Raw genomic sequence first — 17,944 nt, forward strand, 5'->3', positions numbered from 1 at the left:
CTCCCGGACAGGAAGTACTTCAACAAAATCTCCTTAACAGATCGATACCGTGGGCCTCTAAGCTATTTCAAAATATAATCTTAAAATTCCAAACTTAAAAAAATCTACGACTTGGATATAAGCACTTAAAAAATACTCATGCATACCTACTTCTTGAATAAATATTTTTAAAGTCGAGAAAAAAAACCTTCAGTAAAAACTTTATTTGAGAGGATTTAAAAATTCAGAATACGAATTGCTCCTTAGACAATTTTAACTATACAGGGTGGGATGCAAAAAGTCAAACGCCATAATTTATTTTTTTTTAATTCTATTGAATGAAAACAAAACAAAAATCGGAAATAACATCAAAATTAAGAATAAGTTTAGATTTGTTCGAATTTTTCGCTTTTGTCATGAATTATGGCCTTCAAACCGCCAATGAAACCATCACATTGCCGCTCGAATGTTGCTCTGCGGTATTTTGGCTCATTCCCGACACTTTGGTATTTTTTGATCCCAACCTTGCTTTCCAACATACTCCAGACACAATAGTCCAACGGATTGGTATTCGGAGATTTTGGTGGTCATTGTGCGCTGAAAATGAAGCCAGGTCTCATATTGTAACCATTCTTGGGTGGCGCACGCTGAGTGCGATGGTGCTGAGTCCTGTTGGAATGTCCAAGGTCTGCGACCAAATTGTTTGCGTGCCCAAGGCATTTATATTCGGCATTTATTCTGATGCCATGGACGATTAATACAAGCGGAGAGCGTCCATGGGCTGTTATGGCGGCCCACACCATCACCATGGCCGGCGCTTGAGTTCGGGTGGCCAACCGAAGATGCACATTTTCAGCTGACCTCTTTGGCAAGTAAACACGATCATTTTGTTTGTTTACAAACTGCAGGACAACGAATGTTTTCTCATCGGAGAAAATCAAATTCGGCAGTACACCACTTTCGGCCAAGCGAAGGCGGCATTTACGCCTTCTTCAGTAAATCTTAAATTTTGAGTTGTGTTAAAAACTTGGAAAAGTTTGGATTCGAATAGCCCTTTAAAAAATGGAAAATACAAAGCAATCCTTCCGGAAATAAAAAAAAAACAAATCTCTGACAGCCTTTCTCAGAAAATATCTACAGAGAAATGGGCTTCAAGAGGTCTTACGAGGACAGAAGACCTTATACATACCATAAATATGAATGGTCCATTGGATGCACACACAGCATAGAGATCTTCTACGGTGTGTATACCATTTTCTATGGCCATACGTTCCTTAACAGGTCGTCTTTAGGCAGATTACCCAAAAGTTTTTTTTTTTCTTTTAAAAACAGAGATAGAAACCTTTATAAGTTCTTCTTTGGACAAATAGAAGACCTTTGAAAGACAGGTATTTTATGGTCCAAAGACCATACAGAGGACCCTTAAGTTTTCTGCTTTGGCCAATGGGTGTCATTGGGTCTACGTAATGCCTGGGACCTACATAGGCCTTGTTTGTCATAAACCATTACCATATTCAAATTGGAAACTTGAAATAAACTGTGAATAATGTAGCTAAAATCATCAAAATATCGTATATATAGAGGTACCGTTATATCGGATCTGTCGAAGCATAGACAATTTTCTGTCACAGGCTGTAGTTTCCATTACGAACTCTAAATACGTAATTTGAAACAATTCCGGCGAATAATGACGCTAAAATCATAAAAATACTGAATATAAGGAAGTACCTTTATATGGAGGCTATACGAAGTCGTGGACCTGCACAGACAATTTCCTGTCATAGGCTGTGGTATCCATTTCGAACTTCATATGCCAAATTTGAAATAATTCCGGTGAATAATGTCGCTAAAATTATCAAAATACCGAATATCGGGAATGGGAATGGGGGCTATATGAAAACGTGGACCTACATGTCCCATTTACGAACTTAACCTGCCTATTGATAGACATGTGTGCAAAATTTTAGCCTTCTATCTCAACTCGTTCGAAAGATAGCGTGATTACAACAGACAGACGGGCGTCGCTAAATTGGCTTAGAATTTTACACTGATCAATAATATATATTCTTTGTTGGATCTGACATGAGTATTTCGAGGACTTACCAACGGAATGACAAAGTTAATATACCCTCTATAGTACGGTGGAGGGTATAAAAAGTGCAAGAACTCATACCGCAACAGAAAGAAAATAGACTCAAAAGAGCTAAAGAGTAGCTTAGCTTCGCCAAAAGTGGTGAACTGCCGAATTTGGAATTTGGTTTTCTCCGATGAGAAAACATTCGTTGTCCAGCTGTTTTTTAAACAAATAAAATTATCGTGTTTACTTGCCAAAGAGGTCAGCTGAAATGTGCACCTTCGGTTGGCCACCAGAACTCAAGCGCCGACCATGGTGATGATGTGGGCCGCCATAACAGCCGATGTTCGCTCTCCGCTCGTATTAATCGACCGTGGCATTAGAATAAATGCCGAATATTATCGTGAAAATATTCTGGAGGCTGTATTAAAGGTTTGGGCACGGAAACATTTTGTCCTCAGACCTTGGACATTCCAACAGGACTCAGCACCATCGCACTCAGCACGCGGCACCCAAAAATGGTTACAAAATGAGATTCCTCGCTTTATTTCCAGCTCACAATGGCCACCGGATACCAATCCGTTGAACTATTGTGTCTGGAGTATTTTGGAAAGCAAGGTTGGCACTAAAAAGTACCAAAGTTTCGATCACTTCAAGCCGGCGATTCGTCGGGAATGGGCCAAAATACCGCAAAGCAACATTTGGGTAGCGTGTGACGTTTTGATTGGCCGTTTGAAGGCCATAATTTGTGCCAAAGGTGACCAATTCGAACAAATCTAAACTTATTCTAAAATTTGATGCTATTTCCGACATTTTTTGCTTTCATTCCATAAAATTAAGAAAAAAAATTAAAAATTATGGGGTTTGACTTTGTTGCAGTTTTTTTTATCTCAGCCTGTATTCACAGCATAGAGATCCTCTACAGTGTGCATACATAGAGGTATTTTATGGTCAGAGGACCTTTAAAAAGGATCTTTAAAAACTCTTCAAAAATAGAAGAACAGTATTTCCCCCTTCATTTCTCAATCCTTTCAATTTTTTTTCCAAAATTATTTCATGAAAAAAAAGTTATGCCTTTAATCCAAATAATAATTGAAATTTCTGGAAACTGGGATGAATGACCATTACCATGATGGCGATGGTGACGATGATGGTAGGTTGATGGTTGTGGTGGTGGTGAGATTAATGCAATTGCATCGTTCGATTCACAGATCTGGGAATTAAATATCAATGGTTGTTGTTTATCATTGTTGTAGCTCCATATTTTCCCCAAATTGTTGTTGTTGTTTGTGTTCTTGTTATTATTATAAATTTTAATGCAAGTATTGCAGTAAACATTACAACAACTAGAATTTATTTAATTTTGGGGAAAATGGCAAACAGAAGCCATTTCAGGCACATCATCAGCTGTAACAACCACCACAACTACAAAGGCATGAATTGTCTGTCTGCTGTTGTTATTGTCGTTGTCGTTATCGTTGTCAGCGAGCGTGGTCGTCGCAGAATACACTCCAATAAAATTTATGCGTAATGCAACATTTCATCGCAAAGTAATTGACCCAAATTCATTTATTTGTTAAATGTGGTTTTTGTTCGGAGATCGTTTAATGGCCGTCACCATCATTTCGTGGAGTTGGGAATGAGGCATCGGTCGGGGAACCAAACAGCCCCCAGCGATGCAGCAATGGAAAAACGCTTTGGGTTTTCATTGGAAACCGGAAAAACATTTGCGGGGAATTATTGAAATAAAATATATCATTGTTGTCGTAAATTAAAAAAAAATTAATATCGAGGATTACAAAAGGAAAAAAGAATCCCAAAGTGGAAATCTTTTTATCAGATTTTGAGGATTACAAGTTATTACAATACAATATTGATTTCTGATGGCCAAATCATTCATAATAAAAGAAAGCGATCCATATCAGGGTGAGATAAAAAAAGCAACTGCAACAAAGTCAAATGCCATAATTTGAACATTTTTTTCTTTTCAATTTTATTGAATGAAAACAAAAAAGTAAAAAAGCTGTAAGTACGGCCGGGCCGAACTTTGAATACCCTTCACCATTTGGAACGAATTTGGCAATTCTCAAAAACAATAAAATCCGTTAAAATCTTAGAAATACCGAATGTAGCCGTTATATTAGGGTAAATACGACGACATGGACCTGCATAGGTAATTTTTTTCATAAGCCATTACAATATTCAAATGCGAAACTTAGAAACAAAATCGGTGAATAATGTCGCTAAAATTATCAAAATGCCGAATATCGGGAGGTACCGTTATATGGGGGCTATACGAAGACGTGGACCTGCGCATACAATTTTCTGTCATAGGTTGTAGTATCCAATTCGAACTTTAAATACCAAATTTGAAACAATTCCGGTGAATAATGTCGCTAAAATCATCAAAATACCGAATATCGGGAGGTACCGTTATATGGGGGCCATATGATAACGTGGACCTACATTGTCCATTTACAACCTTAACCTGCCTACTGACAAAATATACATGTGTGCAAAATTTTAGCCCTCTATCTCAATTTGTTCGAAAGATAGGGTGATTACAACAGACAAACAGACAGACACACAGACACACAGACAGACAGACAGACAGACGGACATGGCTAAATCTTCTTAGAATTTTACGCTGATCAAAAATAAATATACATTGTTGGGTCTGACATGACTATTTTGAGGAGTTACAAACGGAATGACAAACTAATATACCCTCCATAGTATGGTGGAGGGTATAAAAATGTCGAAATTAGCTTAAAATTTGTTCGAATTGGTCACATTTGGCACGAAATGTGGCCTTCAAACGGCCACAGAAACCGTGACACGCTGCCCGAATGTTGCTCTGCGGTATTTTGGGCCCCTTCCCGGCCAATCGACACTTTGGTATTTTTGCATTCCCAAGGCATAGCTTCCAGAATATTTTCGAGATAATAGTCGGCATTAATTCTGATGCCACAATCGATTTATATGAGCGGAGAGCAACGATCGGCTGTTATGGCGGCCCACACCATCACCATGGCCGGCGCTTGAGTTCTGGTGGCCAACCGAAGGTGTCCAATTTTAGCTGACCTCTTGGCAAGTAAATACGATCATTTTGTTTGTTTACAAACTGCTGGACAACGAAGGTTTTCTCATCGGAGAAAACCAAATTCGACAGTTTATCACTTTCGGCGAGGCAACTTTTAAGCTCTTTTGAGTCTATTTTCTTTCTGTAACGATGTAAGTTCGTGCACTTTTTGGAGTTTCAATGGCTCTACCCCGAGCTCAGTTTTCACTATTTGCCGGTTGGAATATTGCCATATGTTCAGCTCACGTGTCGTATTTTCCGCCACTGCGAGATGGGTTTAGATCTAGTCGCTTCTTTACTTTTCGAACCATTTCTGAACAACGAATGTTTTCTCATCGCAGAAAACCAAATTCGGCAGTTTACCACTTTCGGTCCAACGAAGCAACTCTTTAGCTCTTTTGAGTCTATTTTCTCTCCGTTGCGATGTAAGTTCATGCACTTTTTGGAATTTCAATGGCTTTACCCCGAGCTCATTTTTCAATATTTGCCGGTTGGAATATTGCGTTATGTTCAGCTCACGAGCCATTTTTCGACGCGGGTTTCAATCAAGTCGCTTCCTTACTTTTCGAAGCATTTCTGCTGATGTTGTCGTTGCCTCTTCCGTCCGGCTCATTGACGTCGGGCTACGCTACCAGTATCACGGTACGATAACGAGCGTTGGTAGAAGGCACAAAAGATTTATTAACATTTAACTGCTGAAGTGCTCGAACGATAGCCACTTTTAGTTTTCCAGCCAAATATAATGAAATCACACAAACACGCTTGAATTCCATCACGAATAACTTTTTTTCTGGAAAACTCTCTCCAAAATACTTTTGTACGCTTGTAAACAATATAATGAGCTGTCTCTGGAATAATTTGAACAGCTGTCGGAATAGTGGTTTAGAAATGACAGCAGTCTGAAGTTGGTAGCAATTTTTTTCACCTCACCCTGTAGAAATAACGATATATGCTTGGTAAAGTGATATATTTTATTTGTGGAGAATATGAATCAACGGCTGTTTTTCTTAAAATGTTAGGGAAAAATATTGAAAATATCTCTGATTTTTTTAAGAAAAAAAAAATATTTTTAATTAAAATTTAAAATAATTTCATTTTTATCAAATAATTTCATAATTATATTTTAATTACAATTAAAAAAAATAAAAATATATTTTTTGCTCATTTGCATTTAGTTTAATTAGACTTTTTGAGCAATAATTTGGGTTTTATATTTATTTGAAAGCCAATTCGTCACATTTTCTCCAAGTGTAATTACCTTGTGTGGATATTCGTTAAATCCGTGCAATTTTTGCAATTTATGATAAACAATGGATTTCGACAAAACAAGCCAAACACAAAATAAATAAATTTTCCAATTAGCAGAACCACAAATAATATTTAAGCATCTAATTATTGAAGTGACGATAGTTTTAGTAAAATTCATGAAAAAAATAAATTTAGGAAAATAGATAACATTTTTGAAAACTAGAGGTGTAGAACAGTTTTTTTCAAAAAGTTTTCGATCAATATAAAATAATTTTTGGCGATTGTCTCCTATTCATAGCAATTGTTTTTGAAGGTTTAAGATATTTTAGAACAAATTTAGAAACGTATTATAGCAGACCTCTACGTGGTCATACAGAAGAACTTAAAGGAGACCTTTACAAAGAACATCTTTAAACAAAACACTTCTAAAAGCCTTTAAAGAAGTCCTTTATAGGAAAATACAGACGGTATTTAGAAAGTCTGAAAGAAAACTGCAACCAACTTCAGACTGCGGTTATCTTTAACTAACTAGTCCGACAGCTGTTAAAATTATACCAGTGACAGCTCATTATATTGTTAACAAGCGTAAAAGGCAAAAGCATTTAGGTGAGAATTTTCCTGAAAAAAAGTTATTCGCGATGGAATTCATGCGTGATTTCTTTATATTTGGCTGGAAAACAACAAAGGGCTACCGTTAGAACACTCCAGCATTTAAATACGAATAAATCTTTTGTGTCTCGTACAAACGTTCGTTATCGTACCGTGATACTGGTAGCGAAGTCCGACGTCAAGGAAGTGGACGGAAGAAAACAGCAATATCCGACAAACAGCAGTAATGAAGCGACTTTCGGCAGTGGCCGAAAAATGGCTTGGGAGCTGAACATATCGCAATATTCCATTTGGAAAATATTGAAAAATGAGTTCGTGGTAAAGCCATTGAAATTCCAAAAAGTGTAAGAACTTACACCGCAACAGAAAGAAAATAGACTCAAAAGAGCTAAAGAGTTGCTTCGCTTGGCCGAAAGTGGTGAACTGCCGAATTTGATTTTCTCCGATGAGAAAACATTCGTTGTCCAGAAGTTTGTAAACAACAACAATAAAATGATCGTGTTTACTTGCCAAAGAGGTCAGCTGAAAATGTGCACGTTCGGTTGGCCACCAGAACTCAAGCGCCGACCATGGTGATGGTGTGGGCCGCCATAACAGCCGATGGTCGCTACCGCTCGTATTAATCGACCGTGGTATTAGAATAAATACCGAATATTATCGCGAAAATATTCTGGAGGGTATGCCTTGGGCATGCAAACATTTTGGCCGCAGACCCTGGACATTTCAACAGGACTCAGCACCATCGCACTCAGCACACGCCAGCCAAGAATTGTTATAAAATGAGGTTCCTCGCTTCATTTCCAGCGCACAATGTGCACCAAAATCTCCGCATACCAATCCGTTGGACTATTGTGTCTGAAGCAATAGCAAAGGTTAGCACTAAAAAATATCAAAGTGTCGATCACCCCAAGAAAGCGCTTCGCCGCGAATGGGCCAAAATACCACAGAACAACATTCGGGCAACGTGTGGCAGTTTCATTAGCCGTTTGAAGGCCATAATTCGTGCCAAAGGTGACCAATTCTAACAAATCTGAACTTATTCTAAAATTTGATGCTATTTCCGACATTTTTTACTTTCATTCAATAAAATTTAAAAATAAAATTGAAAAAATTAGGGCATTTGACTGTGTTGCAGTTTTTTTTTTATCTCACCCTGTAAAGAGATCCTATAGCAGACAGAGGACTTATGAAAGACCCCCTATAAAGGACTTATAGATGACAATTAAAAAAAATACTCTATAAGAATAAGATGAAAGAACAAAATAAAATATCTTTAAAAGATTTTAAAGAACTTTTAAGGACTTATAAAAGCTCCTTTAGATGACTTTTAAAATGTATTAAAAAAGATCTTTAGAAGGTCTTACAGAATACCTTTAGAAAGGTCTTGCAGAAGACATTTAGAAAATCTTAAAGAAGACCTCTAGAAAGGTCTTAAAGAGGGCCTTTAGGAAGGTCTTACAGTGGAGCTTTGGAAAGGTCTCATAGAAGGTCTTAAGGAAGAGCTTTACATAGGGTTACAGAAAAGCTTTGGATATTTCTTGTAGAAAACATTTAGAAAGGTCTTAAAAAGCTTTAAAAAGTTCTTATAGAGCTTTATATAAGTATTATGGAAGAGTTTGGAAAGGTCTTAAAGAAGAGCTCTAGAAAGGTCTTTAAGAAGACTTAGAAAGGTCTTTAAAAAGACTTAGAAAGGTCCTATAGAAGACCTTCAGAAAGGTCTTTTAGAAGACTTTTTGAAAAGTCTTATAGAAGACCTTCAGAAAGGTCTTATAGAAGACCTTCAGAAAGGTCTTATTGAGGAGCTTCAGACCTTTAGAAAGGTCTTATAGAAGACCTTTAGAAAAGTCTTATAGAAGACCTTCAGAAAGGTCTTATTGAGGAGCTTCAGAAAGGTCTTATGGATGGCCTTTAGAAAGGTCTTATAGAAGAGCTTCAGAAATGTCTTTTAGAAGAGCTTCAGAAAGGCCTTATAGAAGAGCATTAGAAAGGATTGATAGGTAATATTTAATCGATATAATAGACGGATGTAGGGTCTTAAAGCAGACCTTTAGAAATGTCTTATAGACGACCTTTAAGAACGTCAGAACAGAGATTTGCAAAGGTCTTACAAAAGAGCTTTGGAAAGGTCTTATAGAAGAGCTTTGGATAGGTCCTCAAAGGTATCACAGAAGAGCGTTAGAAGGGTCTCATATAAAAACCTTGGGAAAGGTCTTATAGAAAGATCTTAAAGAGCTTTAGAAAGGTCTGAGCTTTGGGATGAGAGATATACAAAGATCTTATAGAAGTCCTTTAAAACGTCCTCTAAAACACCTTAATAAGGTCGTATATAAGGCCTTTATGGTTATGGAGTCAAATGTACCCATATTTTTACACCCAAAACATGTAAAATTTGTCCTGATTTTCCCACATAGAAATTTTTTTCGAAAATCCCTATAGATTAAATAAATTCCTAATTTTACGAACTTCTCACATTCCGATTTATGTACTTAATTTAGATCGAAAATGGATACTTCTTCCTAGACCTGCTTCTAAAGAAATATAATTATTAAGAATATTTACTGCCTTGGTAAATGGGGTCCCAACCGCCCACATAGTGGGGTAGGAAGACGTTTTCCATTGAAATTCTTTTCTTCTCCTCCGCCTCCCCAACCATTCTTGCGTAATTAATTTCATGTTAAAATTCATGAAAACCAATACTAAAATTAAGTGCAGTTCATTGATAAGCAGTAATTTGGAATTAGACAAATAATCGGAGAATTTAACGAACTTCCCCAATAAGACACTCACAATACTAACACTTACGCACATGCCGACACATATGAGCATTTGATGATAATAGTAATTATGTGCTGACCCATTGTCATTCGCATGGCGGTGGTCGGTTGGTCGAACTTCAGCAATGGAATGGTGGCCGTAGAGAATGGAAAGAAAGGGTGTGCTTTGGACATTACACAATGACCAATGGGTGGCACTCCCACCACTTAGTCGGAATGGCAATTTGATTGGGAGGGGGGGGGGAGGTAAGAAGGCCACTAACGCAACATTTAAGCATTTAACTAACAACAGCGATTAATTACGCTGCTTCGCAATTTGCTTAGGGTCATCAACGCCATCGCCATTGGCATTACACAACCAACTGTTGTTGGTCTTCTGTTTGTTCGATTAGCATTTTAGCCGGCCAATCGAAGCATTGATTGAAATTTGTTTAGGGATTAACGCGGCTTTTGCAGGGGTTTGGAATTCCGTTTAGAATTCTTGGGATTTAAGTGCTTTGGCGTCGAATTTAGTGGAATCAATGTCTACAACCAAGTGCATGTTGGCAATTAAATAATCTGCTTAAATATTTAGAAGGTTGGGAGTGCTTTGTGAGTGTAAATATGTAGAGAAATTTGGCAGAAGTTATGTGAATTTTTAAATGTGAAAAATATTTACCTTTAATTTGCCAGATGAAAGTTCATTGTTGGTCTTGTAGGATTAAAGAACGGCCGACAATCTGAAAAAAAGAAGGAGAGATAGAAATTGGTTATGAGAGGAAGTAAAAAATATTTTTCGATTTCTAGAAAATTCGGAACAGAATAGCGATCGCGAAATAAAGTGAAGAGTAAGCATTTGATGAAACTTACTCTTTGAAGATATGCTCTATAAGGGAACAAGAAGTACTAAATAGTACGAACTATTTTAGGGATGTCTTGACTGACTGGCTGACTTAACGATTTAAAGTCAAAGTCCGGACGAAACGGCTGAAGCTAAAATCTTGAAATTTTGGGTGAGGATCACTCCTGGTCCGAAGGTCCGTTCGTACCGTTCTTGATACTAAAACGGTACGAAAAGTACTAAAGAGTACTAATTACGGTACCCTTTGTATTTTAGGAATCAGTAGATATAGAACTATATTTGGAATTAAGGGTCACTGATGGAGTGTATGATAGATATATGAAAGGATTTTTTTGAAATTTGGAATGGGAATCAAGGTGGAGGAGTAGAGTCGATATAAGCAAGTAGTTTGGAAAGTGTGTACTTTTTAACAAGTAAAAATCATTAAGTTCGGCCGGGCCAAACTTTTAATACCCTCCACCTTAGGGTAAAGGAAACATTTGAAGAAATGTGGCAAAAACCATACAAAATGCCGAATATCGGGAGGTACCGTTATATGGGGGCTATACCAAATCGTGGACCTACACATGCAACGTTTCGCCAAAGAAGCTAGAACCCATTATGACCTACAAATACGAATTTTCAGACAAATCCGTGAAAAAATATGGCAAAAATCATCAAATTACCGAATATCGGGAGGTACCATTATATGGGGGCTATACCAAAACGTGGACCTATAATTACAATGACTCGCCACACGAACTAGGACCCATTATGACCCACAAATACCAATTTTTAGACAAATCAGTGAAAAAATGTGGGAAAGACCATCAAAATACCGAATATCGGGAGGTACCGTGATATTTGGGGCTATACCAAATCATGGACCCATACATGCAATGTTTCGCCACCGGAGCTGGAACCCATTATGACCAACAAATACCAATTATCAGACAAATCCATGAAAAAATATGGCAAAAATCATTAAATTACCGAATATCGGGAGGTGCCGTTATATGGGGGCTATACCAAAACGTGGACCTATAATTACAATGACTCGCCACACGAACTGGGACCCATTATGATCTATAACTACCAATTTTCAGAGAAATTCTTGAAAAAAATGTGTCAAAAATCATCACAATACCGAATATTGGGAGGTACCGTTAGATGGCGACCCTATCGAAACGTAGACCTATACATACAATGTTTCGCCACACGAACTAGGACCCTTTATGACCCACAAATACCAATTTTTAGACAAATCAGTGAAAAAATGTGGGAAAGACCATCAAAATACCGAATATCGGGAGGTACCGTGATATTTGGGGCTATACCAAATCATGGACCCATACATGCAATGTTTCGCCACCGGAGCTGGAACCCATAATGACAACAAATATCAATTTTTAGACACATCCGTGAAAAAATGTGGCAAAAAAAATTAAAATACCGAATATCGGGAGGTACCTTTATATGGGGGCTATACTAAAACGTGGACCTATACATGCAATGTTTTGCCACACGCACAGGTACCCGTTGTGACCTACAAATACCAATTTTCAGACAAATCCGTAAAAAAAATGTGGCATAAATCATCAAAATACCGAATATCGGGAGGTGCCGTTATATGGGGACTATACCAGAACGTGTACCGATATATCTCATTTTCAATACCAACCATCCTAGACACAATACAAATTGCTCTGCTAACTTTTGGCGCTCTACGTCAAATAATGTGGGCTGTTTTGTGATTTCAACAGACAGACAGACGGACAGACGAACATCGTTGAATCGACTTAGAATTTTACGCTGAATTTATACTTTATGGGGTCTACGACGAATATTTAAGGATGTTACAAACGGAATGACAAAGTTAATATACCCTCCCTTCCAAGGTGGAGGGTAGAACAAAATTACTAAACAGTACTAAATTTTGTACTTGACTTGACTTGGAGGTAGTTTTTACAATTTGTACTTATGTCCACAAATAGTACTGAATGGTACAAAAATTGGTACACTTTCGATTTGGATGAAGCCATAGAACTGGAGATCTGAAATTAAGAAATAAATTACCATTGCATTCTAGAACTGAGGTATAAAGGTAGTTTCTGAAATTCGCATTTATGTTACAATTGGTACTAAATTGGTTACAATTTAAATTTTGGGGGAACCGATAGAGTTGGAATCGTGAAATTTGGAATTGGGATTACTGTGGGAGTGTACGATTGACTTCTGCATGAAGCTTTGTAAATTCGTATTTAAGTAAACTAAGTGGTACTAAATTTGGTACATTTTGGTTTTGAGTAAAGCGATAGGATTGGAATCTTGAAATTGGGAAATAAAACTTCTATTGGATTGTATGATGCAGGTTGTTGCGGAAATCTCCACTCATGTGTACTAAATGGTACTAAATTTGGTACAAATTAGAGCTGGAACCTAGAGAGCTGGAATTTTGAAATTTGAAAATAGGATTACGATGGGATCATATGATTGAGGTATGCAGGTAGTTTTGGAAATTTGGAGTGTAGGATTGGGGTACGTAGGAAGTTAGGGAAATTCGTACTTATGTGTACTCCATCAGGTACAATTCGGGTTTGTGCGAACCGATAGGGCTGTAATCCTGAAATTTCGAATTAAGTTCACTGTTGGATTATAGGATTGGGTTATTTAGGAACTTTTAGAAATACGTACTTCTCTATACTAAATTGTACTAAATTTTGGTGCAAAGTTGTTTTGGGTGAACCTATAAAGCTGGAGTTCTGGTATTTGAAATTATTTTTAGAAATAAGTTCTACAAGAGTACAAAAGGTAATAAATGGTACAAAATTTGTACTGATTGTACGGATAAAGTTAAAATTGTGAATGAGTTAGAATTGGTATGTAGTGTTGTGGTATGAAATTGGTTTTAGAAAAACCTACCGGTTATGTAAGAAAGACACAGAATTGTACTCAAGTTTAAATTATGGTCGTAATTGGCATGTAGGGTTTGGGATATGAAGTGGTTTTGAAAAAATGAATGTTGATGTTGTGTAGGATAGACAAACTACAGGGTTTTTCAAAATTCTAACATCAGAAATCAATCGAAATCGGAAATTTATTATTATCGTCGCAGTGCATGTGTATCCTGGACACATGAATTAGGATTCGGAAATGTGTGCTATAATTGTACGAAAAATACTAAATAGTAACATATTTGATATTTGATGAACGGATAGGCTACAAAAGGTGTATATCATTTGATACGGCCAAAACGAGTCTCATCGAAGACCCTAGGTCTCTTTAAACCAAATTCATTTCAGGTCATCTGAAGTCGATCTAGCGATATCCATACGTCCGTCTGTCTGTATGGCAGGTGCGCATGACAACTGTCAAAGGGAGTATCCGATTTGATCCAAACTTGATACATCGTACTATGATTGTCAAACTTAGATCGAGTGCGAAGATGGGCAATATCGGTCCACTCCTTCTGGTACCTCCCCCACAAAAGTTCAATATTTTCAAAGAACATATTTTTTGCACAGAAAGAGAAAGAATTATCCGATTTTGCTCCAACCTTGCAAATTTTGTGCTATGTTAGTGCTATGTCAGGTAAGAAAATGGATAATATCGGTCCACTCCTTCTGGTACCTCCCCCACAAAGGGCCAAAATTTTGAATATTTATGAAGCTTATCAAACACGAAATTAACACCCGATTCCATCCAGACTTGGCATATCTCATTATATCCATCAACACAAGTTTTGTTATAAAGATGGTAAAGATCGGACCATTCCTTCTGGTACCTCCCCCACAAAGGGTCAATGTTTCGAATAACAAAAACGATCATAAAATCCGATATAAGCATCCGATTCTCCACAAATTGCACACATCCCATTATTTCCACTAATACAAGATCTGCTGTGAATATATCCCCTGTGATATATCCCCTATCGGTCCACTTCTTCTGGTACCTCCCCCACAAAGGGTAAAAATTTTGAATATTTATAAAGCTTATAAAACACGAAACTAACACCCGATTCCATTCAGACTTGGCATATCTCATCATATCCATCAACACAAGATCTATTATAAAGATGGTAGAGATTGGACCATTCCTTCTGGTACCTCCCCCACAAAGGGTCAAAGTTTTGAATAACAAAATCGATCATAAAATCCGAAATAAGCATCCAACCATCTTCAAATTTCACATATCCAAAACATTTTTGCTAACACAAGGTCTGTTATGAAGATGATACACAGGGTGAGATGAAAAAACTGCAACCAAATTCAGACTGCTGTCATTTCTAGGCCACTCGTCAGCTTTTTAAAATTATTCCAGTGACAGCTCTTAATATTGTTTACAAGCGTACAAAATCATTTTGGTTAGAATTTTCCAATAAAAAAAAACGTAATTCGCGGTGGAATTCAAGCGTGATAGTGTGATTTTTTATATTTTGGCTGGAAAACCATAAGTGGCAATCGTTAGAGCACTCCAGCATTTAAATGCGAATAAATCTTTTGTGTCTCGTAGCATCCTCGAAACCGTGATACTGGTAGCACAGCCCGACGTCAAGGAAGTGGACGGAAGAAAACAGCAACATCGGCAGAAAAATGGCTTGTGAGTAGCTTTGCTTGGCCGAAAGTGGTAAACTGCTGAATTTGGTTTTCTCCGATGAGAAAACATTCGTTGTCCAGCAATTTAAAAGCAAACAAAATGATCGTGTTTACTAGCCAAAGATGTCAGCTGAAAGTGTGTCTCCAGAACTCAAGCGCCGGTCATGGTGATGGTGTGGGCCGCCATAACAGCCGATGGTCGCTCTCCGCTCGTATAAATCGACCATAGCATCAGAATAAATGCCGAATATTATTGCGAACATTTTCTAGAGGATGTATTAAAGCCTTGGGCACGCAAACATTTTGGCCGCAGACCTTGGACATCCGAACAGGACTCAGCATCAACGCATTCAGCACGTGCCACCCAAGAATGGTTACAAAATGAGGTTTCTCGTTTCATTTCTAGCGCACAATGGCCACCAAAATCTCCGGACACCAATCCGTTGGAATATTGCATCTGGAGAATTTTGGAAAGCAAGATTTGCACTAAAAAATACCAAAGTGTCGATCGCCTTCTCAAGCAAGCGCTTCCCTGGGAATGGGCCAAAATTCCCCAGAGCAACATTCGGGCAGCGTGTCACGGTTTCATAGGCCGTTTGAAGGCCATAATTCGTGCCAAAGGTGTCCAATTCGAACAAATCTAAACATATTCTAAAATTTGATTCTATTTCGGACATTTTTTGCTTTTATTCAATAAAATTTGACAAAAAAGGGTAAAAAATGTGGCGTTTGACTTTGTTGCAGTTTGTTTCCATCTCACCCGGTACATCTGCCAACTTCTTTCTGGTACCTCACACACAAAGGGTCACAATTTCCAATACTTATATATGCCATAACTTGCAAAACAAGTCGGCGATTCTTTGCGACTTGCTACATCTAAATATTTCTCTTAACCACAAACCTGAGATGAATATGGAATTTATGATTTCGCATAGTATTGGATAGAAATGTTCGATTTTCTTCTTATAAAATTAGATGAATTGGAAAAAATGGAATTATTCGATTCGCTACATGTAATACCTCAGGTACTTCTTAATATTATCTAAAAAAAAATTATCAGATATCTCACATGAAGTGATGGAAGGAGTCGATGTAGTCCAAACCTACTGCATAGAGGTTCAAAAATTTGAATAATCAAAACTGAAGTCAAAATATATTTAAATAATCGAACATTGGCTGAGGGTATATGTACATCTGTCGACAAAAGCGACTGATTCTTTGTAACCTATTTTGTTACAATTGTTGACTTTTGGATGGGCCGATCTTATTTAATGTTCTGTTTAGAATCTTCGTTTATAAGTGGTGTTTATTTATTAATTATTTTTTACGGATTTCATGTACAGGGTTGCCCATATTCGACGGATCTTTGGGCCCATTCCAATCGACGAGGCTTGTCCGCAGGCAAAATTCTTTGCGTCAATTGAATTTTGTACGGGAACAAATGCAAGTCAATGCGAATGATCCGTTGTAAATTGGACCGAGCCATACCCAACTGCTGAGAACGGCGTTTTTGGGATGTTCTTGGGGACCTCTCAACACTAGCTCGTACGGCAGCGATATTCTCGGCCGATTATATGGCCTCTTCGGATTAGAAAGAGCCTTACCAGTCGAAAATTTTTGTATAAACGCTTAATGGTGTTCTTAGAAGGCGCACTTCTCACATTTTTATACCCTCAGCCCTATGGCTACATGCCTAGTCGAAATAACGGTTTTAGACCCTAGGTCTCTTTGGACCAAATCCGTTTCAGAACATTTGGAGTCGATCTATCGATGTCCGTCCGTCCGTCCGTCTGTCTGTCTGGCTGGTGCGCACGATAACTCTCGAAGGGAGTATCCGATTTGGTCAAAACTTGGTACATCGTAATATTTTTGTCAAACTAAGATCGAGTTCGGAGATGGGCAATATCGGTCCACTCCTTCTTGTACCTCCCCCACAAATGGTCAACATTTCGAATAATTACAACTCTCATAAAATGTGATTTAAGAGTCCGATTGTCTTCAAATCTTACACAACCCAATATTTATATTAACCCAAGGTCTGGTGTTAAGATGAGCCATATCGGTCCACTCCTTGTGGTACCTCCCCCAACAAAAGGTCGAAATTTGCAAAAAATATATTTTTTTCACAGAAAGGAAGGGATAATCCGATTTTGCTCCAACTTTGCAAATTCTAATATTTGCATCAGTGCTAGGTCTGGTCCGAAAATGGACAATATCGGTTTACTCCTTCAAGTACCTCCCCTACAAATGGTCCAAATTTTGAATAATTACAACTCTCATAAAATGTGATGTAAAAGTCCGATTGTCTTCAAATTTCACCCAACCCAATCATTTTATTAGCCAAGGTCTGGTGTTAAGATGGAGTACATCGATCCACTTCTTCTGGTACCTATATTTTCTGCACAGAAAGGGAAGCAATAATCTAGTTTTGAAAAAAATAACACTCAAAGAAAGCAAAATAAGGATCCGAAATGGACAATATTGACCGATTCTTTCAAAACCCACTCCATAGAGGGTAAAGAGGGCTGAGGGTATACATCTGTCGGCAAAACCGACCGATACTTTTTTACTTGTTTAATGTTTTAAAAGCACGTTGAGTTTTCACAATTGACTTCTTCAGAGCGCTCGCGTGGCGTGTATTGGTTCATGGTAAAAATCTGCTTGGACTGACGCTTCAAACGCGGTATGTGATTAAGCGATGTAACATCTCTGTCAAAAGTTATGGCGTTGCCAGATGGGTATGTCGAATATGTACCATTTCCG

General features: G+C 37.7%; 1 protein-coding gene across 2 annotated transcripts in view; it reads right to left on the bottom strand.

Annotated features, from left to right (window-relative positions):
* Positions 1 to 17,944, bottom strand: part of LOC101889778 (uncharacterized) — a 322,816-nt gene that overhangs the window by 169,141 nt on the left and 135,731 nt on the right. For both annotated transcript variants that reach the window (XM_059119919.1, XM_059119920.1), the window contains one exon: positions 10,425 to 10,485. The gene's annotated coding sequence lies outside the window, so the exon portion shown is untranslated. The remainder of the gene's footprint in view (positions 1 to 10,424; positions 10,486 to 17,944) is intronic.

This window comes from Musca domestica, unplaced genomic scaffold, assembly GCF_030504385.1.
Source record: "Musca domestica strain aabys unplaced genomic scaffold, Musca_domestica.polishedcontigs.V.1.1 16, whole genome shotgun sequence".
NCBI classification, from domain to species: domain Eukaryota; kingdom Metazoa; phylum Arthropoda; class Insecta; order Diptera; family Muscidae; genus Musca; species Musca domestica.